The sequence below is a fragment of the Pleurodeles waltl genome, chromosome 3_1 (assembly GCF_031143425.1).
Source record: "Pleurodeles waltl isolate 20211129_DDA chromosome 3_1, aPleWal1.hap1.20221129, whole genome shotgun sequence".
In the NCBI taxonomy this organism is placed as follows: domain Eukaryota; kingdom Metazoa; phylum Chordata; class Amphibia; order Caudata; family Salamandridae; genus Pleurodeles; species Pleurodeles waltl.
The window spans coordinates 216,753,146-216,772,634 of record NC_090440.1 but is presented as its reverse complement, the minus strand read 5'-3'; positions in this window follow the sequence as shown (position 1 = coordinate 216,772,634).

The window sequence follows — 19,489 nt, the reverse complement described above, 5'->3', positions numbered from 1 at the left end:
GGTGGTTGGAGGGGGGACGGAAAGACCTGGGACACTGGCTGCCATCAAAGAGGAGGCCAGAGCCTGAAAAGATCTCTGTAGGCCAGACATGGCACAGTGAATGCGTTCCAGGTCTGCATTGCATTGCTGCATCTGGGATGCTAGCCTTTGGATGGCATTCACCATGGTTGTGTGCCCTAAAGAGATGATCCTCAGGTGGTCAATAGTCTCCTCCGTGACAGCAGCAGGGCTGACTGGGGCAGGAGATGAGGTGCCTGGGGTGAAGGAGACACCCACCCTTCTGGGTGAGCGGGCACGGGCAACTGGGTGGGGAGCAACTGGGAGGGTGGTGATGGTAAGGGAGATGGCGGAAGATGGCAAAGAATGGGTGGGCCCACTATGGTCCGCCAGACATCAGTCTGCTGAACAAGCAGAGCAAGAGCTGGGACTATCGTTCCGCTGTCAGTTTACAAAAGCTCTCACTATCTGGTTGCCTTGGCGGATCTATACAGATTAATTCTGCAAGAACAGATTAAACTAAAGAAGTGCTCAAATAATGGAGCTTGAGCCCTCCAGTTGGAGGAATCTCCCACCTCCCCTAATGACCACTGTCCCTGGACAGACAGATCTCTTAGCATTACTCTCTAAACCTGACTGCTGGTATTACTGTTATCACTATTAACAGAGAGGGAGGAGATAGAGGGAGAGGGACCCACTCATCAGATGATCAGGAAATAACCACCACTAAGGTTTTTGGCTGACCTGAGGTGCAACTCGGATAATAGTTTATTATTCTGATGGGCTGGATCCCAGATGTTGAACCGGGTCATGCAGATACATTTATGGACAAAGGACTAGGAGAAGGTGAGCAGTTACGTTCCACTGAACCCCTGGCAATTGCAGGCTGATGCTTCCTGGCATGAACAAGCATTTGATCTTCAATTGATGAACTGGAGGTAGAAGCATTCACCCCAGATCTGTTCTGAAAAGACCCTCTATAAATTGCAAGTTCTGAGATGTGATGTAAAAGGTCCAAATATATCTCTGGGATTGGAAAAGCCTGCACACTTTTACAACAGTCCCACATGCCTTTAAAAAAGAAGCTACACATATTAGCCAGTAATTCAACTAAGGAAACACAGAAAGACCTCTTTTGTGAAGAATGCCCACCAGAGGAGTCAAAACTTTGGGTGAGGCGAAGCTGAAAGGCAGCACACAAAAATGAAAATTAAGTCCCATTGTGCAGACTCTTAGGTGTTGTTGTGTCAGTGGATGAATACATATACAGAGGTGGCACCTTTCAGGTGTAAGTGGGATAAACGTCTCACAAAGCCACCATCCTTACAATGGATTTCAAGGAATTCATAACCTTCATGTCTAAGACTATTCTATAGCCGTCAATGTGCACAGAACTATAATGGCTGATTTAGAAACAGCCTTCATCGCACAAAGAAATTCAAAGGATACGTCCAAGAGAAAGCTCACCTAATGTTCTATTAAATACAAGTGCAAACCAATATCCTCTCCTTACTGTATGCTATAAACCGAAGACTCAAAACCCCTAAGCCATAGATAAACAGCATAAGTAGAGTATGTACAGTTTATTTTAAACTTAGATACACAGTAAACCATCTTCATCCATCTGTACAGGAAGTGCATAACTCCCCAAAATAGAGTTTTCCAGTGCTGAGCACTTTGAGGTATACCAACAAGGTCTAACAGCACACACTAATTAAGAAGAGCCAGGTCTTTAGAAGCTTTTGGAAAACTGATAAAGATCAGCAGGACCTCATAGAAGCAGACAAGGTATTCACAACGTGGAACCCAAGTAGGAGAAGGACTGGCCTCCTTGATGAGTTCTCCTCACTCTGGGAACTCTTTAGAGATTACTATTGCATGATCGAAGAGAATGATTAGGCAGGTAAGGCACCACCAGAGATCTAAGGCCCACATTATGAACATGGCGGTAAACACCGCACCACCGGAGGTGGCGGTAACTACCACCAACAGGCTGGCGGTCCAGACTGCCAAATAATGAAGCACATGAGAAACAGCCAGCGTGAAATCCACACACCGCCAGTGTAGGAGTGTCGACAGCGACCGAAGAGGCCGCCCACAGGCCGACGGAAAGGCCCCACCTGCCCAACAAATAATGAAGCACAAGACCACTGTCAGTTCCGGGGCGGGAATGGAAATGAACCAAATAAAAGGAAACACTCACTGTAGGCACACACAACACGCTGAAGCAGACATGGAGAGAGAGTTGCAAATAATGCCAGTCATGCTCCTTGCAATATACCTCCATGACCGTGACCGCCGACGAAGACGACGACGGTAAGTACTGCAACCTAGTAAACAAGGAAACAAAGGGCACAGTTACACACCCATGCAACGCACTCCCAACCCCTCACACCATCACAAGCCATACACACCAGAACAAGAGGAACTTACCCCACACAAGGCCAAAACAACCTGGCCAAAGTACACACATGTGCACACCACACCCCCACAATGAAACGATGAACCACGTCTCCAAATTGTGCCAACAGCAACACTGGGCACACAAACTTTAATAAATAAAGAAAAATGCAATGTCCAAATAAGGCCATTGGCCAGTCCATGTGTAACAGGCTGAAGGGCCCAAATGGCCCGAACTTGACTCCCACGTGTGCACATAGTACTCCACCATAAAGGGACATCTATGGGACAGTCAGGCACCTCAGAGAACAGGGGAATGGGGTGGCGGGGTGGGGACTTACGTCTGGGAGGGGGGGCTTGGGCTTACATTTGGGAGGCGGAGGAGGTTTGGGTTTGCCCTTGGGGACGTGGTGGAGTGGGCTTGGACTGGGGGGTGACAGGTGGACCAGGGCCAGCACGGGGCTTCTTCCTCTCTGGAGAAGGGGCACTGGAATGAGAAGGGTGGACTGGGGTGGACTTTGACGTGGAAGGAGAGGACAGGGCAAGGAGGTGGGCACGTTTAGGGACGACATGGGGTGGGCCAGTGGGTTCGAATAGTTCAACACGGGACAGGAAACGTTTTTTAGGGGCAGTTGGGGTGGACATGGAGGAAGGTGTGGGAGTGGAGGTAGAGGGAGTGCTTGTAACTGGTGTAGGTGTGCTGGACGTCGATGCAGGTGCCTGTACAGTAGGCTGAGGTGTGATGATGTGTGTTGGGTGGGTGTCTGGGAACGTTTAAATGTTTTGGGAGGAGGGGGGGTGGACACAGTGGGACAAGACAGGCTGCAACTGTACATGGATGTTGTCTGGGTGTCTGCAGGTCTGGTGAGTGTGCCGCATGTGACAGTCAATGTTGTTTGTGATGAGTGCAGGTGTGGTATCTGGGGTGCATGACTAGATGTCTGATGTTGTGGTGACTGCAAGGATGGGGCCAGCAACAGTGACTGAGGGTGCAGTGCTTGTGGGTATACATGTTGAGGTGACAGAAAGGGAGGCGGGAGAAGTGGACACACTGGGGGAAGTGGATGTTGTTGTTTGTGCCTTTATATGTTGGCTGTGTGTATGCTTGTATTGGGAAGTGTGGTGTTTGTGTTTCTGTGTGTGCTTCTTGTGTGTTGAGGTGTGTGCATGGCTGTCTGAACGTGTGCTTGGGATAGGTGAAGAGAGTGGGGTGCTGGAAGGGGTAGAGGTGGTTGGAGGGGGGACGGAAAGACCTGGGACACTGGCTGCCATCAAAGAGGAGGCCAGAGCCTGAAAAGATCTCTGTAGGCCAGACATGCCTTCCAGGTCTGCATTGCATTGCTGCATCTGGGATGCTAGCCTTTGGATGGCATTCACCATGGTTGTGTGCCCTAAAGAGATGATCCTCAGGTGGTCAATAGTCTCCTCCGTGACAGCAGCAGGGCTGACTGGGGCAGGAAATGAGGTGCCTGGGGTGAAGGAGACACCCAACCTTCTGGGTGAGCGGGCACAGGCAACTGGGTAGGGAGCAACTGGGAGGGTGGTGATGGTAAGGGAGATGGCGGAAGGTGGCAAAGAATGGGTGGGCCCACTATGGTCCGCCACCTCCAGGGAGCTCCCATCAGAGGAGGAATCACGGTCACTACTGCCAGTGGTACTACCCTAGCCCTCCAACCCACTGGTCCCTTTGGTGTCGGTAGGCTCTGCCTCCTTGGAACCGTGGGCCGCTTCATCCCCACTCCTCGGTGCCACTGCTCCCTCGCCAGATGATGCTGATGTACACAAAGAACAAAAGAGCACAGGGCTGGGGAGACAAAACATGAGAGAAATCTGTAAATACCTGAATGGATTACATACTTGGTGCACACACACACACACCCAGCTTACACACCTACACGCAGCACCTACAATGATAGTCATGACTATGTCCCTGACTAGTGGCCACTACCCCAGCATGCAACTTATTTCCCACATGACACAAGGAGCTGAGGAACTGTTAGACCTGCCCAAATCATCTCTGTGTCCATAAGGGGCAGGACTACTGGTAGACACCTCTCAGAGTTCCTGGCACCAGACAGCATACATACAACAGCACCCCAGACATCCATCAAAGAGGCATGAAACGGTGTTGGTAATCACCCCCTTATGTCTGCTGTGCTGCCTTCAAGCGTCCATCCAAATCTGGATATGCCACTGCCAGAATGTGACACATTAGGAGGGTCGGGGTCCGACGGGCACCCATTCCTCGTTGGGAGGCCTTCCCCAGCTGGCCCTCGCAGGTCTTCCAGGTCCAGTGCCGCAGGTCCTCCCACCGCTTCCTGCAGTGGGTGCTACACCGGTTGTAGACCCCTGAGTTCAGGATATGTCCATATGATATAGCTGACTTCACATCCCCTATGGGATGGACACTTCACAAGATAATTTCACCACCTCGCTCACAGTACTTGCCACACATTATACACCTGTGCAGTTTCATATCGACCACACATGCATACAGGCATCCGCCACCATCACACACATCCATGCAAGGCAACCGCCTACTCACCTGCTTCTCTGGTCGCCCATATAATTTGGCATACAGGGGTAGGACCCCGTCCACTAGTGTTTCGAGCTCCTCTGTGGTGAAGGCCGGGGCCCTTTCCCCCGTGACTCGTTCCATTTGAGTAACCAGAGTCAGGAAACAGCAGCACACTCAGTGGAGTACTTCCATGGACTGTATCCGGGAGTCAAGTGAAATCAGGGTGACAACATGGCGTACGCTCCACGGCAGTGTGCACCGTCATCACCAGCAGCGATCATGATAGGCCCAGGTTTCCCACTGACAACCATGTTAACCAATGAATGCGTGCACGGTGGTGAAGACCACCTTACGCCATGACAACAACCGCCAGCGGAATGAGGTCACTTCCACTCTACATATCTGGATGGCAGGAGGCTGCCATTTTGCTAGCATCACGTAAATATTTCATGGTCAGAGGCCCCATTCAGGCCCTATGAATCCCAGCCCTTAGTCGCCCACATGAGTGTCTGTTACTCACATCAGTCCGGAGATATAACTGCATACATGTCCCTAACATAGTACATCACACATCACCTGTTTGTGTAACCTGCATATTGTGCAGCAGTTATTCTTACACAACATGTTTTGCATGTGTATGTGTGTCCCTCACATGTGTTCTCTCCTCCCCATGTGGCGATGGAGGGCCCCATTTGTGTACAGACCTCTTGTTGATTTGGATACCATGGTGTAACGTCACATCATTGTCACTGACAGAGTCAATCGTACAGCAATCCATGACCTATGTGGATTACTGGATCCTGTACTGAGATTGGCTGATCGGAATCAGCATGCCATCCCTACTCAAGTGCAAGTGCTCTCTGTACTCCATTTTTTGGCTATGGGCTCATTTCAGGTGACAGTGGGCATGGGTGCAGGGTTCTCACAGCCAATGTTTAGCCTCATCCTGTCCAAATTCCTGGATGCATTTGTACAACACCTGCAGACATATGTAAAGTTTCCCCAAAGGGCTGAACTCCCTGCCATCAAGTCTGAATTTTATGCCTTTGCTAACATTCCGCATGTGATAGGAGCCAATAATGGCACCCACATAGCCCTCGTCCCCCCAAGAGTGAATGAACATGTGTACAGGAAGAACTTCCACTCAATGAACATATAATTGATGTGTACTGCTGACCAGTACATCTCACATGTGAATGCCATGTTTCCAAGATCAGTTCATGATTCCTTTGTCCTGAGGAACAGCAGTGTGCCACACATGATGGAACAACTACAAGGGGACAGAGGATGGCTCATAGGTAGGTGTGTATGACACTTGATCAGTACATAGCTCACAGCCAGGCTGTCTGCAAGTAATGGCAGTTTGTTACAGTCCTGTTTCAACCACTTTTGCAGGTGATTCTGGCTACTCCAACATGCAATGGCTCCTGACACATCTGAGAAATCCCAGGACAGATGCAGAGAGGAATTATAATGAGGCCCGTGGACGTACTAGGACGTACTAGGAGTGTGATTGAGTGCACTATAGGTCTCCTGAAGGCTAGATTCCGTTGCCTCCATCTCTCTGGGGGTTCCCTGTGCTATGGCCCTGAGAAGGTGTGTAGAATAGTGGTGGCCTGCTGCATGCTGCACAACGTGGCTGTGAGGAGAGCTATCCCCCTTCTAGAGGAGGAGGGTGCTGTACATCCAGACCTGCTACCTCTGAGAGTGGATGAGAGTGATGGTGAGGATGAAGAGGGGGGAAGATGTCCACTACAGGAATCAGCTGATCCAACTATACTTTCAGGGACTATGGGGTACTGTTCACTGATGTCTTCTGCACTGCATAATGTCTGTCTGACTTATGTTTTTGGTGATGTGGTGTCTGTAGTCATTGACACTGTGACCTGCAGAATTAGGTGGCAGGTGCAATGGACACATACATGGTGTAAATTTTGGTTTACTCCAGAAAATGTTGTGCATGGGGTACCATTCCTGAAAGAAAGGTCTGATTATGGAATTGACTGGCATATGCATTCACATTTACAATTGATTCTACATAATGACAGGGGACATACAAATTGGTGTAAATGTGTTTTATTTGGTGTCACAAATGCATTGGTGAACTGTACAGTGATAGAGAGTGGGCTAATGGTGGATGTCCATACTAGGTACATGGGCTCAGCGATTGGTGGCAGTGGGTATAGGTCCATATGTCCCTTGCAAGTTGTTAAGTTGCTATTGGCGAGTGAGGATGATAGCACAGTGGCACACTTTGGAGACAGTCCATGTCAGAGTCACTTCTTAGTGGGGGCCTTGGTCGTGGCAGGTGTTCCTGTGCCATATCTGGGTCTGAGGGACCATTGGAGGGTCTGGTGCTGGGCTGCATGGGTCGGGGTGCTGGTCTCCTGTGTGTCCTGTACCAGTGCCACTAGTCCAGTTGCTGCTACTGATGTTGAGAACTGGTCTGTGTCCTGAGGAGCCTTCCCGCCTCTGCCCAAAGAACAGTAATAAAGGTACTGATTATCTCCAGGTTGGATTATGGCAACATTCTTTATCAGGGTTCTCCAAGGCTTAACTTAGGCACCATCAGACTACTACTCCACCCTCTATATATATACTTCCACTTCCATGCTCCTTCATGATCTCTATTGGTTTCCATTCGAGAAGCGAATTCACTTTAAAGTTCTGTGCTGAGTTCTGTGACATCACTGGATTCCCCATCATTCACCTGCACAGAAAGTGACATCACTAGATTTCCTATCATATATCTGCACAGGAAGTGACATTACTGTTTGCCTACCTTCTGTACCATGTGCTCCTCCCTCCTCTCTGGATCCCTATAATGGCGGCTGCAGCGCAGATGCCCCACTGGCACACCAAAGGCATGTCAAATGCAAGCCTGTGTATGCCCAACTGCACCTGGATGGCACCCAGCACCAGTTCACACCCTACCCATGATACCCTACTGAACTCCTCCATGCTCCTAACCCGAACAGATGCTCACCAGACTGCTGCCACGCCACACAACACAATACAGAGGGAGTGTTTACATGTGCCTCCTGCAGGATCTCATGCTTTCTACCACACCCTACACTAATCACTAGCGCACCAACAGCATACAGCACCCCACTCACTCCCACTCACACAAACCAGCCACCTGCTCATGCTCACACAAATCAAACACCACCCAAAGAATACGCCACACTTGCATGGATGCTCCTCAACACCCTCTCTGTCATCAAACACACCACAGAGAAATTAGATATACTGCGTGACCACGCTGTGGACCTGATCAGCATACCTGGAGCCATCCCCACCAGCTAGAAGACTCGTCAGAAGCCCAGAGGTGGAGTTGACATCACATTCAAAGATAACACCAACTGCACCACCAATACAGATACCCCCACCAGCTACATGTAACACCTTACGCTCAAGATACACATCACTGACAACTTTTTCCTTGCCAGAACCCCTCTATACTGACCACCTGGACCCTGCAACTGTTTTGCCAGCAACATCACAGACTTGGTAGGAAGTCATCATCCTCATCAGCACCTTCATTCGTCTTGGAAACCCTAACTTTCACCTAGAAACTCTTCTAGAAAAGTTTAGAAATGTTGGTCTCACCCAGCATGTTACTGAGCCCACCCACACCGCTAGACACCTACTCGCCCTGATTTTCTCCTCAATTTGCAACATCACAGTCAACAAACCAAGAAATGTGACCTGGACAGACCACACTATCATCAATTTCGGAACCCATGTGGCACCATCACAGACCTACCATCATGGAACCACCCACCACAACTGGAAAAGCATTTCTGAAGAGGAATGGACTTCCACCCTCTCCAAGCACCACCCCACACAAACCAGTAACTTGCTGAAAGCCATCAAAAAGATCAACTGCTGAATCTATGCATGGACCAACACCCTGGCTCCCCTCAAGCACAACCCAACAGGAAGAGCCCAACCAAAGGTCAGATGGTACACAGAGATACTCAAGCTGATGAAATTCCACTGCCAACAACTCGTGCACAAATGGAGAAAAAGTTAAGATGCCACAGATAAAGACAACTTCAATCAGCCCTAAGATGCTACCACCAACAGATGTGGAATGCCAAGCCCACAGCTGTTGCAGATCACATCAATGCCAGCAAGGAAATCTTTGCCACCATCAATGATTTTCCCACACCTCCTGCTCTTCCAGCAGCATCACCACCACACAATACCAGGAGGATTGCAACAAGCTCTCTGAAATCTCTGAATTTGCCTGTAACAAAATCACCTCCATATTCAACAACTTCGATTCTCAACTGGACTCCATTACTGTTGCTTCTCATCTTGCCAATAAATGAACACTGACCTCATTGCCAGCTGTCAACACCATCAAAATCACTGCAACCATGAAGATCATCCACTCGGTGGCTCAATCTGACCCTTGCTCCACAACCCCTTCTCCAAAGGACTCCTACCAATCAGCAAAGCACTTATACCCATCCTCAGTGCCTCCATCAACTCAGCCACATTTCCGGACACCTGGAAACATGCCATCATAATGCCCCTACTCAAGAACCCATCCACTAACCGAGCCATGCTTTCTAATTACAGACCCCTCTCCCTCCTGCCACACCCAGCAAAGGTCTTAGAAAAACTAATAAACTGGTGCCTCATGGACCACCTCAGCAATCACCAGCTCTTCAATGCCACGCAGTGCAGATTCAGGCCCAACCACAGTATATAAACAGCACTCATTCCCACCTCTATAGATGACAGCCCATTATCCTTGACAGAGAAGACATGACAGCCCTCATTCTCCTGGACCTCTCTGCAGTATCGGACTCAGTTGCACACCGCATTCTTATCACTTGCCTGCGTGAGATTGGTATTCAAGATCTAGGCCTCGGCGGTAAGTGCCACTCCGCTGGAGTTTTGCCACTCAGTTTGACAAAAACTCTGCCTATACCACGTGGCGGAGTTTACCTGTGCTCAGGCCTTGCCTTCACCATTGAAGCCTGGAGTCAGCCATCATCTATCCCTCTGAATGTGAAAGAGATGAAAATGTTATCCCATCCCATGACACAGCAGGGTGAGAGAGCTGAGAATCATAGATGGCCGCGGGTCTCACTCTCACCACACCACTTGCTAAAAGCATTTAGAAAACTATTCAGCAGAGAAGAGATGCATGTGACACAGGGTACTATGGTAAGAGGTAGGGAACGTACTCTTACGTGGACTGGGCTTTACATTTGACTCCGATTGAGTTCTTGTGGGTTAAGGCACTGGAGGGGAAGGTAACTGCCCTAGGCTGCTCTCAGACAATACTTCTGGAAAAAAAGGTAGGTTTCAGAGCTTCCAGTGCAACTCCAGAGTGTAGCCTCCGGGTCAATGAATTAAAGGGAGCTGAGCTAGGGTGTTGCTGAGGCTCAGCCTGACAATAGAGTTGTGTCCCTAGCCACCAGACATTCAATCCCTATTCCAATCAAACATGGAGATGTCTGCATTAACTTTGGGCAGCTCTGGAGGCAGCCACACAATAACAGGAGCCAAATATATCAATTCCTCTCCTCCTGTATCACCCTCCCTGCCTCATGTCCTCTATCCCAGCATCCCTGTCACTGCATATACTTTGCATCATTTGTGCCTCGTCCTCTCCCTACTCCCCGCCCTCCATCACAATGTTTAAAGCTTCCGTCTCCTGACCCACCTGAAGGGCATCTCCCAGAGCTGTAATTAACTGCCAAGGTTTCATTGTCGGCTGCAAAGTGCCTCCTGTTTTTCTACCACCAGGAGAACAGCAGAGAAGTGAGGGGAAACTGAGACCGGGGTCCACATGCTGGCAATGTAAATGACCGGAGACATCTGCTCGCACCACCTTTGGCTTCCTTCTACTCCTCTGCTGCCTTCCTTGCACTGCTGCTGTCAGGTGTCTCCCGCACATAGGGGGTCATTCCGACCCTGGCGGTCATGGACCGCCAGGGCCGGGGACGGAGGAAGCACCGCCAACAGGCTGGCGGTGCTTCAGGGGCAATTCTGACGGAAACCGGCGGTTTCCCGCCGGTTTTCCCCTGCTCCAGAGAATCCTCCACGGCGGCGCTGCAAGCAGCTCCGCCATGGGGATTCCGACCCCCTTCCCGCCATCCTGGTCCTGGCGGTAAAAACCGCCAGGAACAGGATGGCGGGAACGGGTGTCGTGGGGCCCCCTAACAGGGCCCCATAATGATTTTCAGTGTCTGCCTAGCAGACACTGAAAATCGCGACGGGTGCCACTGCACCCGTCACACACCAGCAACTCCGCCGGCTCCATTCGGAGCCGGCTTCATCGTTGCTGGGGCTTTCCCGCTGGGCGGGCGGGCGGCCTTTTGGCGGTCGCCCGCCCGCCCAGCGGGAAAGTCAGAATGACCGCCGCGGTCATTTGACCGCAGTGCGGTCTTCTGGCGGTCTCCGCCCGGCGGGCGGCGCCCGCCGGGGTCGGAATGACCCTCATAGTCTTCAGCCAGTGCCCAGGAGGGTGAATGATCAAATGGGGGACTGCAAGAAATCCAGATGTTGCTTCAGAAATAAAAAGATTTCCTCATGGACTGGTGATGGAATGACTTGTGTACAAATTAGCAAAAAAAGTAGTATTAAATTAAAATGGTAATGTCATGCTGCTTTCAAACAAACACTTGGTACTAAATTGCAGAATTGGTTCCACTCTATATCTCTGCCGTGTTCCCTGGTTCCCTGGTGTACAGATGCCCCTTGCTTGTTCTTTTAAACATTAAATATGCACCTCCAGCTCCCCATTTCCACACTTCATATGATAATGGACACAGGACATGAGGACTAGGTGGCATTCTGCTGCATGCAGAACTCTGCGGAATCTCAGGGAGTTTTTAGATAACTGTTAGACTTTTCATCTTTGGAGTGGTTTCCCTTAACGTTTTGCCTCTGTTCCCCAGGTTGTTGATGTGTGCTGGACTCTGATTTTACTGTTTTTGTTACTCTGGGAACTTTACCACTGCTAACCAGTGCTAAAGTGCAAGTGCTCCTTTACAAAATGTGTATGTATTTGGCTTATCCATGATTGGCATATTTGATTCACTACTAAGTCCCTAGTAAAGTGCCCTAGAGGTGCCAGGGCCTGTAAATCAAATGGTACTAGTGGGCCTGCAGCACTGGTTGTGCCACCCACATAAGTAGCTCTGTAATCAGGTCTCAGACCTGCCATTGCAGTGTCTGTGTGTGCAGTTTTAACTGTAAATTCGACTTGGCAAGTGTAGCCACTTGCCGGGCCTAAACCTTCCCTTTTCTTACATGTCAGACACCCCTAAGGTAGGTCCTTGGTAGCCCCAAGGGCAGGGTGCAGTGTATGGTTAAGGAAGGACATATAGTAATGTGTTTTAAATGTCCTGACAGTGAAATATTGCTAAATTCGTTTTTCTGATTCAAGTGTAGATTCCCTTTGGGAGCGGATGGACATGTGGAGTTTGGGGTCTCTGAGCTCACAATTTAAAAATACATCTTTTAGTAAAGTTGATTTTAAGATTGTGTGTTTGAAAATGCCACTTTTAGAAATTCTGTGACTCTGCCTATTTGTGGATTCCCTGTCTGGGTCAGTTTGACAGTTGGGCGGGTTGCACTTCACACTAGACAGTGACACAAAGGGAGCTGGGGAGTAGCCTGTATATCCTGATGAGCCACCTGTGCTAGGAGGGAGGAGAGGAATGGTCACTCACACCTGAAAGGGCTGTGCCTGCCTCACACAATGCAGTCTCCAATCCCCTGGTGAGTGTCTGGGGCCTGGCCTGGGCAAGGCAGGATTTCACATTCAAAAGAGACTTTACTTTGAAGTAGGCCTACTTCAAGGGAGAAATTGGGTATAAGAAGGGCACCCAAAACCACAGACTTTAGAACACTTCTGGAAACCAAGAGGTACCTCTGCCTGGAGAAGAGCTGAAGAGCTGAGGAAGAAGAGCTGCCCTGCCTGTGACTGTGCTTTGTGGAGCTATCCTGCAGTTGCTGCTTCTGCCTGTGCTAGAGGATAAAGACTGGTCTTTGTGTTGCCTTCCTTCTTGTGAGGATCTCCAAGGGCTTGATTTAGAGCTTGCCTCCTGTTGTTTGACGTTTCAGGGACAGCAAAGATTTCTCTCTGCCAGCACCTGGAGTCCCTGGAGAGACTCCTACTCTGCCCTGTAGTGCCCATCCAGTTCCTGGGACCCTGAAAGGAGAAGCTGGCAGCCTAAGGGGAGGAATTCCACGCACAGAGCACTGTGTGGGGAAAAGATCGACGCAACTCCGATCTGCGGCTGAAGAAACGACGTGCCGCCGGCTCCGCGGCTGAAAATCGACGTTTGCCAGGAACGCGACCGAAGAATCAGCGCACGGAGCAGAAGAAACGACGCGCAGCATCGCTGACGGAGGCTGGAAGATCGCAACCTGCACTGCGTGGTTTTTGGATCATCGTGCGGCTGGATTTCCAATGCAAACACCGCTGGGCATGTAAAAACAACGCAAGGCCTGCCCGGACCCGAGAGTGCTGACCGGATCGCTCATCTGCGGAGAGAAGAAACAGTGGGCCCCGACCCGACGAAAGGAGAAACGACGCAAGGTCCCGCTCATGAGTGAACTTGATGCATCGCAAGCCCTTTTTGATGCACAATCGCCCGTGCGGGGTTATTTTTGACGCACCCAAGGTACATTTTCATGCTATCAGTGTTAGTGTGTGTTTTAAACTACAGAAAGACTCTTTTTACTTTTTAATTGATAACTTGACTTGTGTATTGTGTATTTTTGTCATTTTGGTCTTGTTTTGTTTAGATAAATATTTCCAATTGTTTTAAACTGGTGTTGTGTCATTTTGTAATGTTTTTATTAAGTTACAGTGTGTGTTGGTACAAATACTTTACACCTGGCACTCTGAAGTTAAGCCTACTGCTCTGCCAAGCTACCAAGGGGGTAAGCAGGGGTTAGCTGAGGGTGATTCTCTTTTACCCTGACTAGAGTGAAGGTCCTTGCTTAAACAGGGGGTAACCTGACTGTCAACCAAAGACCCCAGTTCTAAAAATAACTCCACGGAAATTCCATGGAGTAGAACTCATTAAATTCAGCCCACCTCTACCAAGGACACGCTCTCCAATAGATCTGCACCTTCCCAACGGATAGAACACAAGTTATCAGTCTGACACCTTCCTCCTCAGAAGCCTGCAAACTCATCTACAGAATGCCTCAAGGATTGTATTCTATTTTTCTAAGTTGGTGGGATTTTTCTTGTGATGTGTATCCCTCTTAGGGATCTACACTGGCTCCAAATACACAAACACAATCAATCAAATTGTTTGCACACACATTCACGGCACTACACAACTCAGGCCCCACCTACCTGAACAGGTGCATCTCCTGCCAGCCACTCAGACACTTCCACTCTGCATGCCTCCTACTCGCACACCTCCCGTGCATACACCGAACCAGATCAGCGGGACAGGCATTCTCTTACATAGCTCCTAATGCATGGAACAATTCCCCACTACACATCAGATCCTCCTCCTCTCTTATTGAATTCCACAAGAAGTTGCATACCTTGCTTTTCAATTAACTAACCTCCCATATGCAGGGCTGACATACACACCTGCTCATTGGCAGAATACCTTTGTGGGTGATAGCATGCTTTATAAATACACACAACTTAACTTCATTGCTGATACATCTTTCTTCAAAAATTGTTTGATAATTATGAAGTCTGTGACTACCCAGAGGCACTATGAATAGATGAGTTTTAGGTAGCTTATGGATGTCTTTGATGGAGGAGCAGAGAGGAGAGAAAATAGAAGAGAATTCGAGACCTGGGAGGGGAGGACCACAAAAGATGAACCTCCAAGCTTTGGCCATTTGTATTTTGGTGATAATAAGTAAAAAGATTCAGATTAATCATGGGACCAGTTGAATGAAAAGCTTGATCTCAGAGACAGTGGGCTTTGAAAAGACAGTGTTTGGAGATAGACGGCCAATACAGAGATCAAAGATGAGGAGAAATATAGCAGTGCTTCTCTAAGCCCAGTGTGAAGTGGGTTGCTATATGCAAACATTAGGGAAGCCCTAGAAAAAATAAATTGTAGTATTAAAGGCAGCACCTGGACAAGAGTTTTACAATAGAGAAGGGGAAATAAGTAAGAGTTTTCCTTAACCATTTCAAGAGTAAAAACAAGCATTTACAATGCAACGGGTCTCGCGTTTGCTCATGTTAGAGCTGATCGCGTTGTAAACTCCTAACCCGACTTTTCACCTATCGGGCAAAAGTGCATTTATGTACATAACCCGAAAAAGTGAAATTAAGTATGTAAAGCGCTCGACTTCTCCCAAGCGAGATCGCGCTCGTAAATTAGAGAAAAAGAAGTCCACGAGCCCGATGGAAAACAGCGAGCCTCGCATGTTTTCTGTACTTGGTCGCTGCGCTCGAGGAGGGCTAGCTACCGGAAAAGGCATGACGTATGCGTGCTTTCGACTAATGAAAGCAAGCAGATTTTATTAGGCAAGCCCATGAACCAATAAAAAACACAGACGTGAAGTTGACAGGGCTCCGAGCCCTTTTCTAAATACTAAAGCGTCTCGCTGCAATACGCATGCGCGAGCGCATGCAACGCAGGCTCGACCCTAACGAGTTTGTGTCAATTGGAGATATAGCTATCAAAGGAAACTTTATAGTCAAACTCACCCCAAGATTAAGGGCAGCAGGGGCAGGTGAAGGGGTAGGACCTAGATCTACTGGCTACCAGTGGTAGTCCCAAATTGAACGTGGGCAAAATATGATGACTTTTGTTTTGTAACAATTACAACATATGGAATAGCTGTTCATCCCAACCACAGTGGCTGAGAGGCATTGAGATTGAAGTGACACAATATCATCATCAAGCCCGAAGATGAGCTTTATTTTGTGTGCATAGGGAAAGCAAGAGGGTCCAAACAAGTCTGTAAAGCAAGTAGGGCTACGTAAACACTGAATAAGTCTGTACTGATGGATGAGCCCTGAGGGGCAGCACAGGAGATGCCAAGAGACTCTCTTGCCAATCTTGAAGGTTCTTTTTCATTCCTCCTTTTCCCTTTGGCACTGGTTTTCCATCTTTACCTTCCTCCTTCTTTCTACCTTTTCTGTATTTGTCTTTCTCTGGATCAAAGGCTGCTGAGGAAAGTTAGTGCCAACCAGAAAGGAATACAGGTGGAGACCACCTGCAACCACCAGCTCAAAATAAGCCCTGCAGTGGAGGGATGGAAACCAGATTGATGGTGATCAAGAAGATGGTAGGTTTCAATTAAATCTCACTAAGGCCTGTTTCTAGGAGTAAGGTACAAGCCCAGAAAAGACAGGTTTCAATCTGAAGGACGATGAAGGCAATGAATGGAACCCAGTGTTTCAAAGTTTTAACTGGACATTGATCAAGAGCAGAGGCAGAAGAAAATGTATTGAGTTTTTCAAGATCAGACTCGATGGAAAGAGGCTTTTGTTCATGTTGTTATTACTACCATTGAACTCCACGGTACGTGAAATATTCTTTTTGACCTACGGAGTACTTTGGAATACACAGGGACCACTCGCTCCCGCCTTTATTGCTCTCTCTAATGCAAGAGCTGTAGGAAGAAGAACCTATAAATGACGCTGTATTGGTAATGTAGGTGTAAAAACAGAAATGTGCATTTACGGCTTGTGTCAAACTGAGCCTGCTAATGTAGGTAGCTTTCAATGGCAGCTACTTATCATTATTTACTTATGGTGAGATGCTCAGAGGACTAACCAGAAGCACTGAATGTCTATTTGCCACGTATTGGCTGTGGCCTATCAGAAAAGGAATGCTCACACTAAAAGAATGTGAAAAAAGTGATAAATTAAATAAAATGAAGTGCAAACATAACAGTTGCTTTTGTGGACAGGAAGGTGCTTTCAATAGTCTGCGGTATCTGGTCCATGCATTGAGACATCAGAGCGCATATGTATTAGGTTATTAAAGTATAGTAATAATGTCATTTCTCGCTACAGGTAAGTATGTTGACAATAGACAGCGAATGTGACGCAGGTCTTTAGATCACTGCTTCAGACTCCAATGTATAGCAGTTAAAGATTATGGTATACTCAGCCATGTTCTATTTTATAGTCAACTTGAGTGTGGATTGACCTGACTATGCATGACTCGTGACACAGCCGTACAGTGCAAGACAGTCGGAAGAGAGGTTAGAATGAGATATTTAGCTTGTTGCTATGCTGAGTACTATGTACATGGGATAAGATTAGGGGTGGGCATAACTGGCGTAATTCCCTCTGGTGTAGCTTTTCGTAATTACTGCAAAATTATGCGTAATTGTGTGGTAAGCGTAATCGAGCGTTTAGCATTTTATCTCTCAGTGCAAAATGCACTTTTGCGTCCAAAATGTGCCGGAGGATGTACTTTAGGCTACGAAAATAGCACCAAAAGCCACAAGACACAAACAGATGCTGGTCACTCTCTCTTTGTTCGTTGATGCTATGCTCCTGCCTTAGGATTTTTCCCCAAATTACTCTTAGTTATTCAAGCTGCGGTAATCACATAGTTTTGGTAATTTTGCATCAAAAGAGTTATGTGTAATTGCTGAAATGATTCCAATTATCCGGCATAAGTAAAAAATTCCCCAGGCCTTGATAAGATCTGTGCACTGTTCTTAGACAACAAATTTTGCTGATGCACTGGTAAAACGCATATCATCTATTTTTTGGAGACTATCATTAGTGGAGAATATGGTTACTTGCCAACATGACAAACTTAAAAATATGTTATTTTGGCAAATTGAACCCACAGACAGCATCTCACCCCACTGTGGCTCTTCTTATTCCATCCATTGAGAGAGAACTTGCCCAATTCTGGATGGCCATGGTGAAAGGACGTCAACTGCAACAACAATAAGCTGATGGATGGAATGCTTGAATTAATCTCAGCCACTGGCAATCACTTGGGCTGCACCCCAATCCATTGTTTTTCACCCACCAAGCCACCTCAGTACAGACCCAGCCAAATGCAAATCAGTCTTGACGTGCTCCTCATGGGAACAGTCAAGCCTGATAACTCAAGCATTCCATCCATCACCTTGTCGTTGATGGTGAAAGGAAGGACAAAGGCTAGAACTAGTCCTCTATATTTGGGTTCATGTCCAGTCGTTCAAGTAGAAAACTGACATTTTATCTACCCAGGAAGGATAAAAGTATGACTTCACCATGCCTGAAATTGAAACACATGCTGGATTCAATGTTTCCTGTTCAACTGAAAAATTATTAAACCAGCAATGCATGCTTGAAACTGGTGCCATTGTGACGTAACATTATGTGCTCTGCGCCCTTGGAAAATTCTCCTTTTCTTTCATTCCTCTTCACCTTCTTCTCTTTCTTCCCTCCTTTGCATCTTTTCCTTCCTCCCTCTCCTCTACCCTCACTTGTTTCTTCAGTTTCTTCCTACTTCCTTCTGCTGGAGTGTCAACTGAGGTCTTCTTACCACCTTGGGATCAGAAACCACAAGCACTCGCAAGTCGACTGGCAATTTGGACTCAGTAAGGAGTGTGGTATTTTGGTTCATTTATCACAAATCAATAACACAAAAAACAGAAATACTTTAAACACCATAACCAATTTTAACCATAAGACAAAACTCCAAAACTGGATACAATTTCAGAGCTTGCAATGCAAAACTAACTTATAAACATACATGAAAACCATAGGCTAACCAAAATGTCTAAAGAGATTAAGGGACAGATTTATGGAAAGTGGCGCTGCACTGAGTGAAACGCCACTTTCCCTGCACCCCTTAGCACCCCCCTACCGCCACCATGTGTGCGCTATATTTAAAATACAGCGCACCATGGTGCAAGGTAGGGGGCAATAGCATCATTTCTCATGACGCTATTGATGTACTCTGCAGGAGTAGTACCAAAATATTGGGGCTACTCCTGAAGAGTACATAGGGCACCATTCTAAGAATGGAAGTCCCCTTTTAACGCCTGCTCTTGAGCAGGCATTAAAAGTGCCATAAAAAATGGCACAACGAAATCCCATAGATTTCCTTACGCTATTTTTCCGGCTCCATTATCTGGGGAACACCCCCTTTGCATACATTATGCCTGGCGCAGGCATAATGTAGCGCAAAGGGTTACAGAGTGGTGCAATGTATGCATTGCCCCACCCTGTAAATACAGAGCAGGGATTTCAGGTTTTTGGGGACACATTACCGTAAAAAATAATGATGTTAATGTGGTGCAAGGTGGCTCTACAGCATGATAAATATGCCCCTAAGTCTAACAAACATCACTTCTATTAAACACTCCAAAAGTATAACACAGATTAACATGACTATAATATGCACATTAAAGTCAGATTTCATCAAAAGTCAGAGCTGGGCCATCCTAATCTCTAAAACAAATTTGGATTAGCATGTGTAGTAACGGGCTAACTAATGCAGGCAAAACAAAGAAAAGACAAATATAATTTGGAAAAATCATCTATCTAGGGTGGCTCACTAAAAAAATACACTGGCGTAATTATCTGAGCTGAAAAGGAAACAAAAAAACACATTTAGTTTATGTCTCTTCTCATGGAATAGCAGA